General features: G+C 39.6%; 1 long non-coding RNA gene across 1 annotated transcript; it reads right to left on the reverse strand.

Annotated features, from left to right (window-relative positions):
- Positions 1 to 18,028: 18,028 nt before the first annotated feature.
- Positions 18,029 to 18,495, reverse strand: LOC123401175. Its single transcript, XR_006611047.1, has 2 exons — positions 18,390 to 18,495; positions 18,029 to 18,300 (listed from the first exon to the last, which is right to left on the reverse strand). It is a non-coding gene; the product is annotated as an uncharacterized LOC123401175 (long non-coding RNA).
- Between the last annotated feature and the right edge of the window lie 881 nt (positions 18,496 to 19,376).

Below are 19,376 nucleotides of genomic sequence, written 5' to 3' on the forward strand. Positions count from 1 at the left end.
AAAATGCAACAACTAAAATTATTCGTTGAGTCATCACAGAGGGTCAGATACAAAAAGAAAAATTATTTCAGTATTTCATAATAAATCACTAGCCTCTCTGCAAAATTAAAGGACAAAAGTAAAAGGAATACAAAATGATTGCATCATGCCGATGAAGTTGATTAATGTTGGTCTTGGGGGCATGAATGAATCTTGATACCAATATACTATACCTAAGGACGGGGCTGGGGTGGGGGGGCAGCCAGCGGGCGACGGATGGAAGGACACGCCCCAAGGCTGACCGAAGACAAGGATGGTCTCATCGGAGCAGCGCAGAGAAGAGAAGAAGGTGGAAGAGCAGAGTGGTGACCATGGTGGCTTCCGGGCAGGGAGTAGGAGGGAGCCCTACCAAGGAGGGGCTATTGGGCGCCCCTATCTCTCACATTCAGCGAGATAGTGGGAACCGTTGCTGAAGGTTGGGTGTTGCGACTTGGGCTGGCCCGGGCCCGTGGGAAACAATAGCCTCGTTTCTAGGTTTTTTTCACGTTTTTGGTTTTTGGCTTTTGCTGTTTTTTGAAACAGAGACAAAAAATTTGTCTCATCGATTAATTAAGAAGAAGAGAATTGATCAGCTAATTAACAGAAAACCAGGCAAAAACCAATACATATAGACCACATGCAGACTACTCACTAAAAAATACACTTTATGACCCCACGGTCAAGCCGACAAACATACATAACATGTAACAACCATGATCCCTCACACTTCTATGTCTCAGAGAAACCCTCAACAAAATAAAGGTTGAATACATCGGACGCCACCTAATCTACAGAGATGAGCGAGTTAGAGATGGAGGGCGATGGGACTGACAATCCTCCATTAAGAAGCCTCTGATGCCTGACCAATGGCAGCACTATTCTTGCGAATGGTCCGCAGAGCGTTCTTCACCTTCTTTATTTTCTACGTAGAAACCTCCTCTGCTAGGACACAAGCAATGGCCTTGCCAGACCCTAACAAACTTCCTCCGAGGAGGCGAGCAAGCGGCCAAGCTTTTTCACAAAGACCGCTTCATCAATACGTGCCAACATAGCATCACGGTCAAAGATGGGTTGCCGGATGGACTTCATCGCCTCAGGATATGGTGCCAAAGCACCTACCTCATCATCCTCGGCACCCGTAAATGATGCCTGCCCAACAGCCTCAGGTGAGAATGCAATAGCAGCATCCGAACCTCCACAGTCAAGAAAGTACAGTTGAATGGGCTCCAACAACGACGGTGAAGTCACACTCGGCATCACCAAGTACCCTCTAAGCAACCCCATCTCCTTAGGAAGCATCATCAAAATAGGTGAATTAGGCTCCCACAAATCTTATCCAGCTTAGGCATAATCTGGAGCACCGGAGCCATGACTTTGACAACAACTTCACTCCCAGATACAATCCACACGAGAGGCAACGACAACCGACAGGAGGTAGCACGAGGGTACAGACCTGCATACATGCCTTCTTCCCCATCGGTAGAACCAACGTGGATCTCGGGCAGCAGAGACACATCGGGCACATCCCCACTCTAAAACTCACGCAGTGAAGACACATTCGACGCCACCTTTAGTTTGGAGAGAGCGGCCTCTGTCATCCCCAAAACACTCTCAACTCGTGCAAGGCAGTCACGAAGCTCAGTGCGAAGCAGCTTGGTCTTCTCTGCCAACCCGACTAGCTCAGCCAAGATAGACTAGAACTGCACATTTGTCATGGAGACATCACGAGTAGACCGAGGTGATGGAGCAATGCATTGGAGCGACGAAGTTTGGTGACAAGGCTTCTTAGAACGGCAAAAACAGGCGATGTGGCCAAATCAAAGACAATCCGTGCATCGAATTGGATCCCTACAGAAGTATGGCTAGTGACCTCGACAGAGGCATCAGAAACACCTGTCTCTCAGCCACGCCGAAGGGGGACATCGCACAATGACATCAAGCCGAAGAAAACTAGCGGGAGCCAAGGGGCGCCCTCTCGAGACAGGATTCCCCTCCCCCACCTCCCTTCCCAAAAGCATTCCTGCGTGGAGCCACAAGAATTGTTGACGCCGTCAACTAGTCGAAACATCCTAGCTAATCTCCCTAGATCGGACATACAGGAGGTCGTGCATGATGAGGCCGTCGTCGCTTTCCTTTTTTAATTTTATTTGTACTTCCAAATATTGTAAATAAATATATTACAAAATGACTCTACATAAAACATTTCAAAACTGGACCAAACATTTGAAAATTGTTGAATATCTATAAAGAAATTTTTTATCACATATATAAAACATATAAAAGAAATATCTATGAAACAATTTGATATAATGAATTTTAAAAAGTTAATCAAGCATTAACAAAAAATATTAACAGAGTGTTTCAAAAATCTTAAGCAAGCATTTGAAAAATGTTAAATGTGTATGGAAAAAAATGTTGTCCATGTATTAAAACCTGATAAAAAAATCCAACAATGTATATAGAAATGTTAATCAAGCATTTAAAAACATGTTTGGCAAGTATTTTGAAACAATGTTACATTTGTATAGAAATATATTGTCTATGTATTAACAAAATATGAAAATATCGGTCATGTATATAATACTGTTAATCCTGTATTTAAAAATATATTTAATAACTATTTTAAAAAATAGGCGAGCCTTTCAAAAAAATATGTCTAGAAAAAATGATGACCAATTGTTTGAAAAATGTTAATATTGCATTCACAAAATGTTAATCAAGCATTTAAACAATATTAAATATGCATAGAACAAATGATGACCACATATTAAAAAATGGTAGTTTTTTCATTTGAAAATTGAAAAAAATAAAAGTGTGTATAGGAAAACGATTGTCCAAATATTCTAAATTTAATTTGTATTCAAAAAAGTTTTAAGTATTTAAAAAGTTAATCTTGTATTAATAAATTTTTTTAAAATATGTAGTATAATTTTTTCACCAACTATTGAAATTGGTAAATTCTATTAGAAATGTTGTTAACATATACAAAAAATGTAGAACGAAAACTGCAAGAAACAAGGAAAACAAAAAATGTAAAGAAATAAGGAAAACGTCAAAAAATCAAACGACTGAATAAAAATGCAAACATAATGAATATAGAAAACAAAATTAATGAAAACAAAGAAAGAAATAAATAAAAACAGAAGAAAGAAAGAAAAGGAAACCCCCACTAAATAAAAACCAAAGCGTAATATTCAACCGAGTATGGCGAACGAACCACCCGAGGAAAAAACAAATAGAACTGTTCTTGCCCAGTCACAACAGCGCGGGTCAAAAAGATACAGCGAGATGAGATGAGTGGCGCCCGAATCTCATTGTTCTTGCCCATCCAACTTTGACTCCTTTTTTCCTCTCTTTTCTGTTACTGTTTTCCTTTTCTGCTTATTTCCTTTTTTCCTTTTTTTTTGTATTTGAAGAAAAAAAATTCTAATTTGAAGAACCTTTTACGAAAATCAAGAATTTCTTTAATTCATGACCGAAATTTGGATAACGATAATGTTTTGAAATTTGGAACGTGTTTTGAAAATTGGAACATTTTTCAAAAGCAAGATAATTTTTCGAAATTTAAGAACAATTTTCGACATTTAAGAAAAATATTAGAACACAAACTTAGTTAACAAATTGAACAAAATTTGGATATTTCGAACATTTTTTTAAAAAGCCGATTTTTTACTGAAAATCCAGTATATTTTTTGAATATCCAGAATATTTTTTGAAAATACATAAAATATTTATAAAATTCTGAACATTTTATGAAGTTGCAACTTATTTTTGAAAACGGAAACTATTTGACATTTAGAACATTTTCCAAAAAGAAAAAATATTTTTTGGATTTGAAGAATAATTTTAGAAAATTCCGAATATTTTAAAAATCAGGAACTTTTTTTGAAAATACAAGTATTTTTTTGAAAATCTAGAACATCTTTATGGAAAGAAAAATAATTTTGCGAATTTGAGGAACATTTTCTGAAAATCTAGAACATTTTTTGAAAATCTAGAATATTTTTTGTAACAGAAACAGAAAAGAATAAAGAAAAAGTAAAACGAAAATGTAGTGCATATAGCTTTTCAACAAAATCAAACCTCGCAAATTTTGACCAATTATATGGAAAAAATAATATATTTGCAATTCTGTAACTTTGCAACTAGCCATGGTTAGTGGTGTGATAGCTTCCATGCAATTGGAATAGGTGAAACAAATAAGATCTGTATATGAGTTCAGCAATAGGGATATAGGACTCTTAAACAAAGGGTTTTACCCATATCAGAATACGGACATATATCAACATTTCAAATGCATATCTAGTTGGCTTTGTGAGCATCTTGTTTACGCAAACTGTGAGCTTGGACTTGAGTTCTGAGGGGGTGGGGGGATATGTTCGTCGGTGGACTGGGTCTATTGGGATGGGTGTTTGGCCTGTTCATTTTGTTGATTCCTCTGGATATTTTATTGCTTGGAGGGTGCCTTTGGTTTCAAATACATAATCTTAAGGTTTTTCTCCTAAATAAAGAAACCATCTTAAATGTTTTTTTTTTGCTGGAAAAAATCATCTTAAAGTTTTTTTCAATTGCAAAAATCATCTTGTAACAGTGACTTGTGCAGATCAGGTGGTATGAGACATGGGATAGGGTTATGATTAGTACTACCTCAGTCCTAAAATAAATGTCTCAAGCTTAGTACAATTTTGTACTAAAGTTAATACAAAGTTAAGACAATTATTTTAAGACGGAGGGAGTATTTGGTTAGTTTTAATCCTATGTTCAGAATTGGTGAAGGGAATGGGCTATATATGTAGGTGAGTCCACGATAGGGACATATGATGTTTCTTGCGCCTTTTATGTAAAACATGGGATGTTTAAATCAGAAGTTTGAACCATATATAACCAATTCGCAACAACGATGCATGATCAAAGAACATAGTACTTTAAGTATATCTTGCCAACCGTTTTCCTCTTATCATGCATTCTTATTGACCAATCGGCATGAAATAGACACATGATTAACGACTTGCCCTAGACCCTTTTCTTATATGTGATGTGCTAAGCGTGGTCGTGGGAGACAACAACAATACAATGCTCCGGCTTTTCTATCACAGTAGGCTACACTTGGGGCCATCTTCATGTTCTGGCATCTAACCGTACATGACACCAGCCCGCATTCATAGTCAGCCACACACGTCGACTCTAACCTTCCAGTCATCAATTCGTCTGCATGTATACATTCACAGACAAGATCGCTTGTTATTAGCATGTACTCCCTCTGTTCCTAAATATAAGTCTTTTTAAAGGTTCCACTAAGAAACTACATACGGATGTATATAGACATACTTTAAAGTATAGATTAACTCATTTTGCTCCGTATATGGTCACTTAATGAAATCTCTTAAAAGACTTATATTTAAGAACGGGGGGAGTATATAAAGAAGGTATACGTTCGTCCACACATGACTTATCGCACTGACCTGGTAGTGATACTCCTTGGTAGAAGGAAAAAGTAAGCACCACTAGAAGAGCTGCTATGAATACAGCCTCCCTAAAAATAAGGTTGTTGTTCTTCCCAAATGCCATTGATCTGTAGATCAGATGATGTCTAGTAGCTAGTTCGTGTTCTATTTCTGTAGCTAAAATCGGTTTTTCTTGTTTACGTGTCTAGAACAGGATTGGTATTCCCTTCTTTTATAGCAAGGCAGGGAGGTACCTTGTCAGGCATGTAGTAACTCTATTGTTATCACATACCTAAATTAATTCCGTTGTGTATTTCTATCACATCCTATCCTTGTGCACGCGAGTGATGTGCCTTTTTAACTATTACACCAATTTAGGTATTGACTTAATCCATAAAAGATACAAATATCTCAAACCAGCCAAGAATTAATAATCTCCATCTCTACCACTAACTAGTTTGCAAATTTGGCATTGTTACACATGCAAAATTTCTACAGTATAACTTACACCACAAACTAGTTTCCAAATTCACAACATTGTTACACTTACAAAATTACTATTGCATAGCTTATTATGTGTTTATGGTTCATGTTTTTTGATATTTTGGTGTCGCTTACTTTTTGCCACTACTTTTTACAATACGTATATAGTTCTGTTGGCTATTGTTTCTTGCATCGACCACACGGACCATGCACCCCCACCCCATCCCTGCACACCGTTTTGGGCAACCCATGTACGGCGCCGGACGCCACCTTTTCTTTTAAATTTATTTTTTTCTTCCCTTTATTTTGTTTTCTGTTTTCCTTTTTATTTCTTTACAATAAATCAGGATTTCAAAAAATTAATATCTAAAAATTTGTGACTTTTATGAAAAGTTCATGTATTCAAATAATTGATCATGATTGTGAAGAATGTTTGCAAAATAATAAAATGCTGGCACCTTCAATAAATCTTCTTTATTTTGGAAAACGTTATCAAATTCTAAAAATGTTCATTATTCTGCAAACAAATGTTCATATTTAAAAAAAAGTTTGCTTATTATACTACCGTAAAGAGGGATCAATTTAATGGGGTGCATTTTTCTTAGGGAAGTTATAGGGAAGACCTTGAATCACAGTTTTTGTTCCTAGCAACCCAGCATTCTTTATCCTTGCGTTGATTGGTGTGATGGGACGGGTGCCGTTAAAAAGCTGTTTTCTTTTACCAGAATCAACAGGTGTGAACCTATGTAGGATGAGTCAAACATAGGAGGAAGGGCGTCCTGGCAATATCCGGCGTACTAGTAATCGGTTATTAGGCCCTTTGCGATCGAAGAAATGGCATGAATTTAAATATTTTTTAATGTTCAAAAAAATATAAAAATGCCATGAATTTCTAAAATTGTTCCCTAATTTTTTAAACAAAACATTGCTTCGAAATATGTTTCCTGATTCAAAAATTATTCATGCATTTCCAAAAATATTACACAAAATAAGAAATGATTGAAAATTTTAAATAATTTTCCAGGAATTTAAAACAATGGTTGCAAATCAAACAAATACTCACAATTTAAAAAAATGACCCTGAGTTCAAAAAGATATCAATGAATTCTAAAAGAATGTTTATTTACAATTCATTGATATCTTTTCGAACTCAGGGTCATTTAGAATACTATTTAGATCAATGCTCGTGAATTTTAAAAATTATAAAAATGCTCGCGAATTCAAACGTATGTTCATGAATTTTAAAAACATTCGTGAATTCAAAAAATAATCACGAATCTGGAAGATATATGTTCGCAAAATGAAAAAATAAGAGGAAAAATATAAAATATATAAAATACAGAAAAGAAAACAGAAATCTGAAAAAAAGCATATAAAAATAAAAAATAAAAATAATGGAAAAGGGGAATTTCTGAGAATCTCCCACGAATTGGTTGGCCAGGTCTAATTTCTGAGAATCTCCCTCGGGCCACCTCCTTGCTGCAAATTTCTCAGTAATTCCAGTGCAGCAGGTTCAGACATGTTTGTTTCTTTACGTGATAATTTTTACATGGATGGATGTTACGCATAGGATAGTTAGCATGCATACTTACCAACTGATTTCTCACAATATAAACTATGTTAGCACCAATATTAATATAATTATGCAGTGCAAGTGGTCAAGGTAAACGGCCCATAGAGGTGCTGACCGAGAGAGCCCGTGTGCTAGCTAGCTGCGTATGAGGTTGTTAGCTACTCCCTCTGTATTTAAATACTTGTAGTTACGGAAAACTAGACTAGTTTTTTCCAACTATAAGTCTTACCTACTAATAAAGCAAAAATTGCTTCTGCCGTACGTCATTTAAATTTGCCCCTAAAGTTGACTAAAATTACCCACCAATGCCACCTATAAGTCATAAAAAACGTATTAAACAGGAAAATCTCCGGACTGGGCCGGCCCATGTAGGCACCTCCTATATTACGCTCTGGCCGTTGGAAAAAGATGCAGCACACCTATTTGGGCCGGTCCATGCGTGGGTGCCTGTTTTTTTGGTTTAGTTCTTTTATTTTTCTTTTCAGTTCCATTTTGTTTTTGTACTTTAAATAATTTAGAACTTCAAATAACTTTTCTAAAATTTAAGAAACTGAGAATTTCGAAATAAAATATTCAAAAAAAACATATTTTTTTGAGAATTCAAAAACTACTGAGGAGTTTTGAAAAATGTTTGCATATACAAAAAAATGTTTAAATTTTGAGAAAATTTCCATAAAATATAAAATTCAATGGTTTTAAACAAAAGTCCGTGTAAATATCTTAAAAACAATTTGTGCCTCTGTTTTTAGTCTCGTTTTTTATTTTAATTTTTCCGTTCCATTTTTTAATTTAAATAATTTAAAGCTTTGGAAATTTTTGCAATTTATAAAACTGAGAATTTTGAAATAAAAATTTGAAGGAAACATAAAATGTTTGTGAATTCAAAAAATGCTCGGGGTTTTCGTAAAAATGTTCATAATTTTGAGAAAAATGTTGGTGAAAACAATAAAAGTCCATGATTTTCAGAAACAATTGTGTATTATTTTTTGAGTGCAATTGAAAAAAAATGTTTGCTAATTTAAAAAATGTTCATGCATTTCAAGAAATGTTCTAAAATTTTAAAGACATAATATGATCAGCATCATTAGAGATTTAATTATTTTTCTCCCGTTGCAACGCACGGGCTTCATGCGTGTGTTTACATGTTGGCTAGGCTTGTGCATACGGGAGAGAGAGAACCAATATTCAGCACCATTAGGGGTCACGTAGTTAGTGGTTTGTTAGCACTTGGTGTTAGTGGCCGAGCCTATGTGTGGGTGTGTAGGTGTTATTTAAGCATTGTAATCAGTTTGATTACGTTAATGAGAAGAAGAGGAAGAATGTACCAATATTCTCTTTGGTGAAGTGTGTACGTGTGAGTTTCTTGCATGACGTGTGTTCTTCAGATGCAAAGAGAAATTTGAGAGAGATAATAGAGTAGGTCAGAGGAAGAAAGGGGCTGCAAGATGCGTAGAAATTTGAGAAAGTGGTTCAAGGCGGTTGTAGAATTCCTACATTTTTCTTTCAAACCAGACGGCGATCGCAAGGCTTCGCCTGGCCGCACCCTTGGGCGGCGGCGAGGGAGGAGGAGTAGAGAGGAGGCTGAACGACGGGATCTGGAGCTGCCTCCCGGCCGCCACGTAGGGGGCGACTCAGAAAGTCTGTTGTTGAGGGAAATGTAGAGAATCAAAAGAGGCCTTAAAATAATGACATCGTAGCAAAAAATTCCATTCGTATGTTTATAATCAAAAGAGGCCTTAAAATGGCCAAAAAGAAAACTTATGGTTGGAGTGATTCCTCTACGTAATCTATGCACCAATTAGCTAGACATTTGAAGAAGAGATCAATTGTCTACGGTGTCAATTATCTTCAATGATCCAACCGATGCCTTGGCCGGGGACGACGGCGAGCATTGACTTGAGCCGCGCGGCGGCGGTGGCGCTGTGCAGCGGCATCAGCGACTCGAGGCAGAAGCTCGCCTCCACGGGCAACCTTTCAAGCACATATAATATCATCTATAAGGGCCATCACATCCCTCCTGCTGATAATTGACTGGTCCGGGAGCATGGATGAATCTCGGTACCTAAGGATGCGAACGGACGCGCGACGGACGGAAGGACGCGCACCGAGGCCGACGGAAGATGGAGACGGCCTCGCCGGAGCAGAGCGGAGCAGCGTCCTTGCGGTGGCGGTAATGGCGGCTTGCTGAGTCGGGAGGCGGTAGTAGGAAGGAGCCCTACGGAGACGCTGTTGTAGTTGCAAACAGATTTATTTTTTGGGTTCCATTTTTCTATGGATATATATTTTTTTTAGAAAAATTCTATAGATATTTTCTTGAGTTCAAGTTGGAAACAAATGGACGGAACGAATCCAGGCCATCCATTCACAACCAAAATGAGCGTGCCAGCCTATTGCGCTACATTACATGGGCTATTATTCATTCTAGATGTTAATTTCTGGTCTAGTTTTTTTTTTTTGAGTTGAGAAGTTCGCAGTCCTATTTCGTTTCAAACAAAACAAGCAAGAAAATCAAATGAATCGTCATCGGTGTGCACGAATATACCTAAGGAGAATGTTATTGGGCTGACGTTCGCAGCAAAAAAAATGCAAATCAAACATTTTTTATAGCAATTCAAATTGTTGTGGGGATGACATATCTTTTAGTAAGGGCGACAAATCCTGGGAAAAAATAAACTCCCGTAAATTTACGATGCTTGCTAACTAAATTTCTCATCCTCGGCCAGCACAAATTGCCATGAAAAATGTTCGCATTTTTCATGTAAACGTACGCTAGTTAAGCCGGTCCTTTATTAAATCTGTTTGAGATTTTTACCGCCCCCTATATAAACTACCCGTTCTGCACTAATATCTAGCCATTTTAGACCAGTACTGTTTATTTCTAGCATCTGTAATTCCATTATCGATAATTAACATTGAGATCTACTCCACAATTTACTACTCCCTCTTTAAAGTAATATAAGAGTGTTTGGTGTTTTACTCTTATATTTCTTTATAGAGGGAGTACATGATACATTTTTTGTGAAAACTACATGATACTTCCTCCTTTCCAAAGTAAGTGACTCAAAAATGACTCAACTTTGCACTAACTTTAGTACAAAGTTGAGTCACTTATTTTGGAACGGATGTAGCACTTTTTAGCTACCTCTTCTTCAATTCAAACCGACCTTTTCAACAACAAACCAAGCGTCTTACGGTAAGTTGAGTCCATTAGGAAATCCAAACATAGAAAACATGTGCGGGATATAATATTTGAATCTGATTGAAACTATATATCAATTTGTAACAAACACGCATGGTCAAAGAAACAGAGTACTTAAACATATGTGGCCATGCAATCTCGGCTTATCATTCTTATTAACCAATCATGCAGAAGGATACATGAATTATGGTCTAAGATCATTTTCCATTATTTTCATATCTGATGTGCCCCGTGTAGTCGTGGGCGCAACAACAATAAGGAACTAATCCAGACTTTGTCTCACAGCGGGCTGCACTTGGGTCCATCTTCATGTTCCGGCACCTAGCTTCACACGATGCTAGATCACATTCATAGTCAGCCACACATGTATTTTCAGTGGTATGGCTCATCACTTCATCTACACATACATTCATATTCACAAATGAGCGATATCGTTAGCATACAATCCATCTAAAAGTATATACTTGCATGACTTAGTGCACTAACCTGACACTCCTTCGTAGAAAGAAACCGTAGCCATGACTAGAAGAGCAACGGCGAATATGGCAGCCCAAGAACTAAGGTTTCTGTTATCGGCTAGCGCCATCATGTGCTTTCGTTGTATAAGACTTTATTTGTTTGTATGACTGGAATTGAACTACCTCTTCTTATATAGAGGCTTGTAGGGAGTTAGCTAAATTGTCGACCAGGCAAGTAATTATATTCTTTTTTTGCGAGGGAAGTAATTATATTCTTAATTATGCTTCTACCTGTTCATATATCATATAATTCCTAAATGAGTTCCTATGGCTATTATCATATCCTATATTTTCTTTTGTACGTGCTGATGTTTCCTTGTGATTATTATTACACTACTTTAGCTCTTGTTTTAATCCATACATGTACTATATCTCAAACTAGGCATGAACTAGTTCTCTCTTTCTACCACGGACCAGTTTAAGAAATCTTTAATATGAATTTCCCTAATTGTCACATATACATACAATATACTACATTCCTTTTTATCCTTTGGTGTCGTTTATTGGACGCCAAATTTAATCTCTGATTTCAAGCACATTTAAAATCCATTTTATGTACTACATATACAATATACTACCACCAATTCTAACAAGTGAGCGTTTATTGTTTTCTAAAAAATGGTCCTCCAAATAGCAGGTCATTATGTTCTATTGCAATTGTTCGTGCTGGAGTATTTATCCTTCATCCTTCAAATATTTTCGTCCTTCATCCCAGAAAAAATAGTAAAATAATAGATAAGTACATTTTGTCAGTAAGCACTTAGATATGCATTTCTGTCATACTTGGCATCATCACATTAACTCACGAGTCGTTACATGTGGATGTAGTTCATCCAATATAACCTGATCAGGAGGACCTAACTCAAATTCTCATTATTTATTTTATTTTATTTTTTTTGGAGACAAAGAAATACACGATTCTAATTTTTTTTTAACATGTGAGCACATGAGACCTAACTTATGTATACGAGGCATCTCCTATTTAGTGCATGTTAGCGAGCGCTCCCCCGCGAGTCTTCATCGACCGCTCCCACGCGCCGCCACTTGTCGCATTTCCAGCCGTCGCCACGTGTCGCCCTCTGATCGTTCCTTTTGGATTTTTTTATTATTTTTTCGCACGCGCTTTTGCCTTTTTTGAGTTGTTTTCTTCCGAATTTTTTTGATTTTATGGTTTTTCACCGGTCTTTCGTAAATTTTGGACGATTTTTTTTTCGTGAAAAAACGCATTTTCTTTTTTTTATGCGAAAAAACTCGTTTTCTATTTTTTTGCGATAGGCATGGTTTTGCTTCAACAAGAGGCATGGTTTTGCCTTCGCGAGAGGCACGGTCGTACCTCTCGGAAAGGAAAAAAACTTGTTTTTATTTTTTTGCGGAAGGCACGGTTTTGCTTTCACGAAAGGCACGGTTTTGCCTTCGCGAAAGGCACGCCCGTGCCTTTCGGAAAAAAACGCGTTTTCTGTTTTTTTACGAGATGCATGGTTTTGCTTCCGCGAAAGGCACCGTTTTGCCTTCGTGCCTCTCCCGAAAGGAAAAAAAAACGTGTTTTCTGTTTTTTTTTCTTTTGTGAGAGGCACGGTTTTGCTTCCGCGTAAGGCACGATTTTGCCTTTGCGAGAGGCACGCCCGTGCCTCTCCCGAAAAGGGGAAAACGCGTTTTCTGCTTTTTTTTCCTCGAGAGGCACGGTTTTGCTTCTTCGAGAGGCACAGTTTTGCCTTCGCGAGAGGCACGACCCGTGCCTCTAGGAAAGGGAAAAAACCCGCGTTTTCTGTTTTTTTCTATCGCGAGAGGCACAACCCATCCGGCTGGGCTGAAACAAAAAGCGTATTTTTAAAATACGCTTTCGGTAACCCGAAAGCGCACTTCACCATTTAGGCTTTCACTTAAAAACACACGAGCCCAAGGATTGACCTCCATCTCTCTCTTACGGGTGGGGGCCACCCTATCCACTCCCTCTTCTCTCTCTTACACGGGGGGCCCACCCCTTCTTCTCTCTCTCCTCCTGGATCTTCTTCTTCTTCCTTCGAACCAGAGCAAGGGAGGCTCGGCCGGCTGGCGCAGGCGATGACCGGCGTCCCCCGGGGCCTGGCCGACGTGCGCTGAGGGGACGGTGCCCCCTGCCGTGCCCGAGGGTGGCCTCGGAACCGACTGGGGCGGCCTCCCGTGCCCTCGCCGTCGACAAGGCTACGGCAGCAGAGCGGGTGCAGGGGCGGCGCCGTCGGGGTCTCTCCGACCAAGGGGAGGGGGCGACCTTGCGAACCCTAGGGCTGCTCTGACCGAGGGGAGGAGAGAGGGGGAAGACCCTGGGGCTGGAACCACCACGATGCTCAGATGGGTCTCTCGGCCATTGGAGAGACAGGGAGCTCCAGGAGCTCAATTAGGAGGAGGAATGGGACTGCTCAGACTAGCTGCTCGACAGGAGGGGCTCGGGACATGCTTAAATACCCTCAGGAGGGAGCTCTCGCAACATTGGAAGAAGCTTCACGAGTCCATGGCGAGATTCCCTTCAGTGCACACCTCCAGGGGCAAGAGGACAAGGGGGAGAGGGTTCGAGAGCGTGCGGGAGAGCAGTGGGGATCTTGTCGACACCTCAAGACAAGATAGAATCCATTGTGATCATGCTTACATCAACTCGAACGCACCGAGCTCTGTTTTGGCATGCTATGCCCATGGTCACCACGTGGCCATGGCCTTGCCTTGCCCCTCAAGCTGTCAAACCTTGTGTAAGCTTATCTACATACTGTTCTAAGGTGAAATGACACAACACACACCACTGGGGAGCAATGAGGTGACCACACCAAAGTCAAATAGTTTCCAACAGCAAGGTGTTTGTGATGTGGTGTCACCACCATATTGCACCTCTTGGCATGATATTAGGCTGAGGTTGACCACTCACTAAGGTCACTATACTAGCCAAAATGCAGCACAATCCGATAATCCTATGGGGCACTTCCTTTGTAACTTGGCATACTGACCAGAAATGAAGAAGATGATGTTGGGGTCAAATGGCTAAATGGAAATGGCTGAAATTTGGAGGAGACTCGTTAATTAGGCATATGAAGGCACTGGGGCAAAGATTCATACCATTTGCACAAATATAAATGGTACTTCCTTCACAATGCTTCATTCTGGACAGAATCTTAAATATTTTTTTGCGGAAGAATGGAATGATGAAATAGGCTAAATTTTGGTGGACAAAGATGATTTAACATTATGAACCACTCTGAAAGAGTTCAGCTCAAGGGTAACAAGGAATAAAACACTTCCTTTACAAACAGAAGATCTGGACAGAATTTGCAAAAGGATATTGTGCTCAACTTTTGAATTGGAAAACTTTATCTTTTTATGGAAATGATGAACATATGGATATGAGAAGCTTCACAATTTATTTGGGATTTTTCCTATCTACACAAATGATAGTTCCTTTAGAAAGGCCCCAAAATGTTGTATTGGCATAAAATAGGAAAGTGCAATTTTCCTTTATTCTATGATGGCCAATATTTTATGAGAGCTCAATAGGATCACAAAGAATACCTCCACAAGATATCATGAGAATATGAGATGGATAGCTGTTTTCCAAGACTTAATTCCTCAGACGGCAAAGAGCAGGAATTAATCCCAAAGGGGAAATATTGCATATGACTTGGCAATATTTTTGCACATCTGGGGTCTATGAGGGAAATGATGATCTCTGTGAAGACTTGGAGGATAAACAGAGCAATGGAAATGATGGCTCCTCTGAAAATACAAAGACAGGATTCCCAGTTCCAATATTTCGGAGCTAGGGTTTCCAAGAGGTTCGGAGTTTACTCAGCAAGGACAAGATGGCACCAAGATATGGGAAAAGCACGGAGAGGTTGAGGATGAACTTAATTCACGTCGGCATTTGCCAAATTCCAAAGGAAAAATCCGGGAGAGAAAAGCTAGGAAAGAATAACACCACAAAAATTGATAACCCGATTTTTGGGGTGTTACACTCTTCTGTGATAACACTCGAGCCATTGCCATAGCCAAGGAGCCCAGATTTCACCGGAAGACCAAGCACATCCAACGCCGCTACAACTCCATCCAGGACCAGGTCCAGAGAGGAGTCATACATATTTGTAAAGTACACACGGATCTGAATATTGTAGACCCGTTGACCAAACCTCTTCCTCGAGCAAAACATGATCAACACCACAATGCTATGGGTGTTCGATTCATCACAATGTAACTAGATTATTGACTCTAGTGCAAGTGGGAGACTGTTGGAAATATGCCCTAGAGGCAATAATAAAATGGTTATTATCATATTTCCTTGTTCATGATAATCGTCTATTGTTCATGCTATAATTGTATTAACAGGAAAGAGTAATACATGTGTGAATAAATAGATCACAAAGTGTCCCTAGCAAGCCTCTAGTTGGCTAGCTCGTTGATCAATAGATGATCAAGGTTTCCTGATCATGGACATTGGATGTCATTGATAACGGGAACATCAATAGGAGAATGATGTGATGGACAAGACCCAATCCTAAGCATAGCACTAGATCGTGTTGTTCGTATGCTAAAGCTTTTCTAATGTCAAGTGTCTTTTCCTTCGACCGTGAGATTGTGCAACTCCCGGATACCGTAGGAGTGCTTTAGGTGTATCAAACGTCACAATGTAACTGGGTGACTATAAAGGTGCACTACGGGTATCTCCGAAAGTGTATGTTGGGTTGGTACGAATCGAGATCGGGATTTGTCACTCCATGTGACGGAGAGGTATCTCTGGGCCCACTCGGTAGAACATCATCATAATGAGCTCAATGTGACTAAGGAGTTAGTCACGGGATGATGTGCTATAGAACGAGTAAAGAGACTTACCGGTAACGAGATTGAACAAGGTATAGGTATACCGAGGATCGAATCTCGAGCAAGTTCTATACCGACAAACAAAGGGAATTGTATACGGGATTGATTGAATCCTTGACATCGTGGTTCATCCGATGAGATCATCGTGGAACATGTGGGAGCCACCATGGGTATCCACACCCCGCTGATGGTTACTGGCCGGAGAGGTGTCTCGGTCATGTCTGCATGCCTCCCGAACCCATAGGGCCTACACACTTAAGGTTCGATGACGTTGGGGTTATAGGGAATTGTTATACAAGGTTACCGAAGGTTGTTCGGAGTCCCAGATGAGATCCCGGACGTCAGGAGGAGCTCCGGAATAGTCCGGAGGTAAAGATATATAGGATGGATGGGTTTGAACGCCGGAAATGTTTCGGACACCACCGACAAAGTGTCGAGACCACCGGAAGGGTTCCGGAGGCCCACCAGGAGGGGACACCAGCCCCAGGAGGCTACATGGGTCAAGTGTGAGAGGGAACCAGCCCCTGGGTGGAATGGTGCGCCCCCCACACCCAGCCCAACGCGCCCAAGAGAGGGAAAAGGGGGAAACCCTAGCGCTGGTGGGCCTAAGGCCCACCAGGGGGTGCGCCACCCCCTCCTCCCCTCCTGGCCGCCACCTCCTCCCCTCATCTAGGGCTGCCGCACCCCTTAGGGGTGGGAACCCTAAGGTGGGCGCCACCCTCCCCTTCCCCCTATATATAGCGGGGTTTTTGGCCATTGGAGATACGGGAATTTCTCTCTCTCTCGACGCAGCCCTGACTCTCTTCTTCTTCCTCTCCCATGGTGCTTGGCGAAGCCCTGTCGGGAGACCTCATCGCTCCATCGCCACCACGCCGTCGTGCTGCCGGAGCTCTTCCCCAACCTCTCCCTCCTCCTTGCTGGATCAAGGTGCGGGAGACGTCACCGGACTGCAGTGCGTTAAACGCGGATGTGCCGGGGTTCGGCACTAGATCGGAATCACACCGCGCAGCAAGTACGACACCATCAACCGCGTTCTAGCAACGCTTCCGCCTAGCGATCTTCAAAGGTATGAAGATGCTCTCACCCCTCTCTCGTTGCTGGTCTCTTCATAGGAACATTTGAATATGGAGTAGGAAAATTTTGAATTTTTGCTATGTTACCCAACACAGGATAGTTAGCATGCATACTTACCAACTGATTTCTCACAATATAAACTATGTTAGCACCAATATTAATATAATGTGCAGTGTAAGTGCTCAAGATAAACGGTCGGTAGAAGACCGAGAGAGCCCGTGTGCTAGCTAGTTGCGTATGAGGTTGTTAGCTACTCCCTCTATATTTAAATACTTGTAGTTACGGAGAACTAGACTAGTTTTTTTCAACTATAAGTATTTAGATAAAGAAGGAGTAGCTTCGTGCGTGTGTTTGCATGTTGGCTAGGTTTGCGCATACAGGGGTGATTCTAGGAGAGAGAGACAGGGATCACATAGTTAGTGGTTTTTTAGTGTTTATTTCTAGCCTCTGTAATTCCACTATCGATAATTAACATTGAGATCTACTCCACAATTTACTACTCCCTCTTTAAAGTAATATAAGAGTGTTTGGTGTTTTACTCTTATATTTCTTTACAGAGGGAGTACATGATACATTTTTTGTGAAAACTACATGATACTTCCTCCTTCCCAAAATAAGTGACTCAAAAATGACTCAACTTTGCACTAACTTTAGTACAAAGTTGAGTCACTTATTTTAGGACGGATGTAGCACTTTTTAGCTACCTCTTCTTCAATCCAAACCGACCTTTTCAACAACAAACCAAGCGTCTTACGGTAAGTTGAGTCCATTAGGAAATCCAAACATAGAAAACATGTGCGGGATATAATATTTGAATCTGATTGAAACTATATATCAATTTGTAACAAACACACATGGTCAAAGAAACAGAGTACTTCAACATATGTGGCCATGCAATCTCGGCTTATCATTCTTATTAACCAATCATGCAGAAGGATACATGAATTATGGTCTAAGATCATTTTCCATTATTTTCATATCTGATGTGCCCCGTGTAGTCGTGGGCGCAACAACAATAGGGAACTAATCCAGCCTTTATCTCACAGCGGGCTGCACTTGGGTCCATCTTCATGTTCCGGCACCTAGCTTCACACGATGCCAGATCACATTCATAGTCAGCCACACATGTATTTCCAGTGGTATGGCTCATCACTTCATCTACACATACATTCATATTCACAAATGAGCGATATCGTTAGCATACAATCCATCTAAAAGTATATACTTGCATGACTTAGTGCACTAACCTGACACTCCTTCGTAGAAAGAAACCGTAGCCATGACTAGAAGAGCAACGGCGAATATGGCAGCCCAAGAACTAAGGTTTCTGTTATTGGCTAGCGCCATCATGTGCTTTCGTTGTATAAGACTTTATTTGTTTGTATGACTGGAATTGAACTATCTCTTCTTATATAGAGGCTTGTAGGGAGTTAGCTAAATTGTCGACCAGGCAAGTAATTATATTCTTTTTTTGCGAGGGAAGTAATTATATTCTTAATTATGCTTCTACCTGTTCATATATCATATAATTCCTAAATGAGTTCCTATGGCTATTATCATATCCTATATTTTCTTTTGTACGTGCTGATGTTTCCTTGTGATTATTATTACACTACTTTAGCTCTTGTTTTAATCCATACATGTACTATATCTCAAACTAGGCATGAACTAGTTCTCTCTTTCTACCACGGACCAGTTTAAGAAATCTTTAATATGAATTTCTCTAATTGTCACATATACATACAATATACTACATTCCTTTTTATCCTTTGGTGTCGTTTATTGGACGCCAAATTTAATCTCTGATTTCAAGCACATTTAAAATCCATTTTATGTACTACATATACAATATACTACCACCAATTCTAACAAGTGAGCGTTTATTGTTTTCTAAAAAATGGTCCTCCAAATAGCAGGTCATTATGTTCTATTACAATTGTTCGTGCTGGAGTATTTATCCTTGATCCTTCAAATATTTTCGTCCTTCATCCTAGAAAAAATAGTAAAATAATAGATGAGTACATTTTGTCAGTAAGCACTTAGATATGCATTTATGTCATACTTGGCATCATCAGATTAATTCACGAGTCGTTACATGCAAGCACATTTCACTTGTGGATGTAGTTCATCCAATATAACCTGATCAGGAGGACCTAACTCAAGTTCTCATTATTTTTCTCCTTTTCTTTTTTTTTCTTGTGGAGACAAAGAAATACACGGTTCTAATTTTTTTT

The sequence above is a fragment of the Hordeum vulgare genome, chromosome 6H (assembly GCF_904849725.1).
Source record: "Hordeum vulgare subsp. vulgare chromosome 6H, MorexV3_pseudomolecules_assembly, whole genome shotgun sequence".
Taxonomy (NCBI): domain Eukaryota; kingdom Viridiplantae; phylum Streptophyta; class Magnoliopsida; order Poales; family Poaceae; genus Hordeum; species Hordeum vulgare.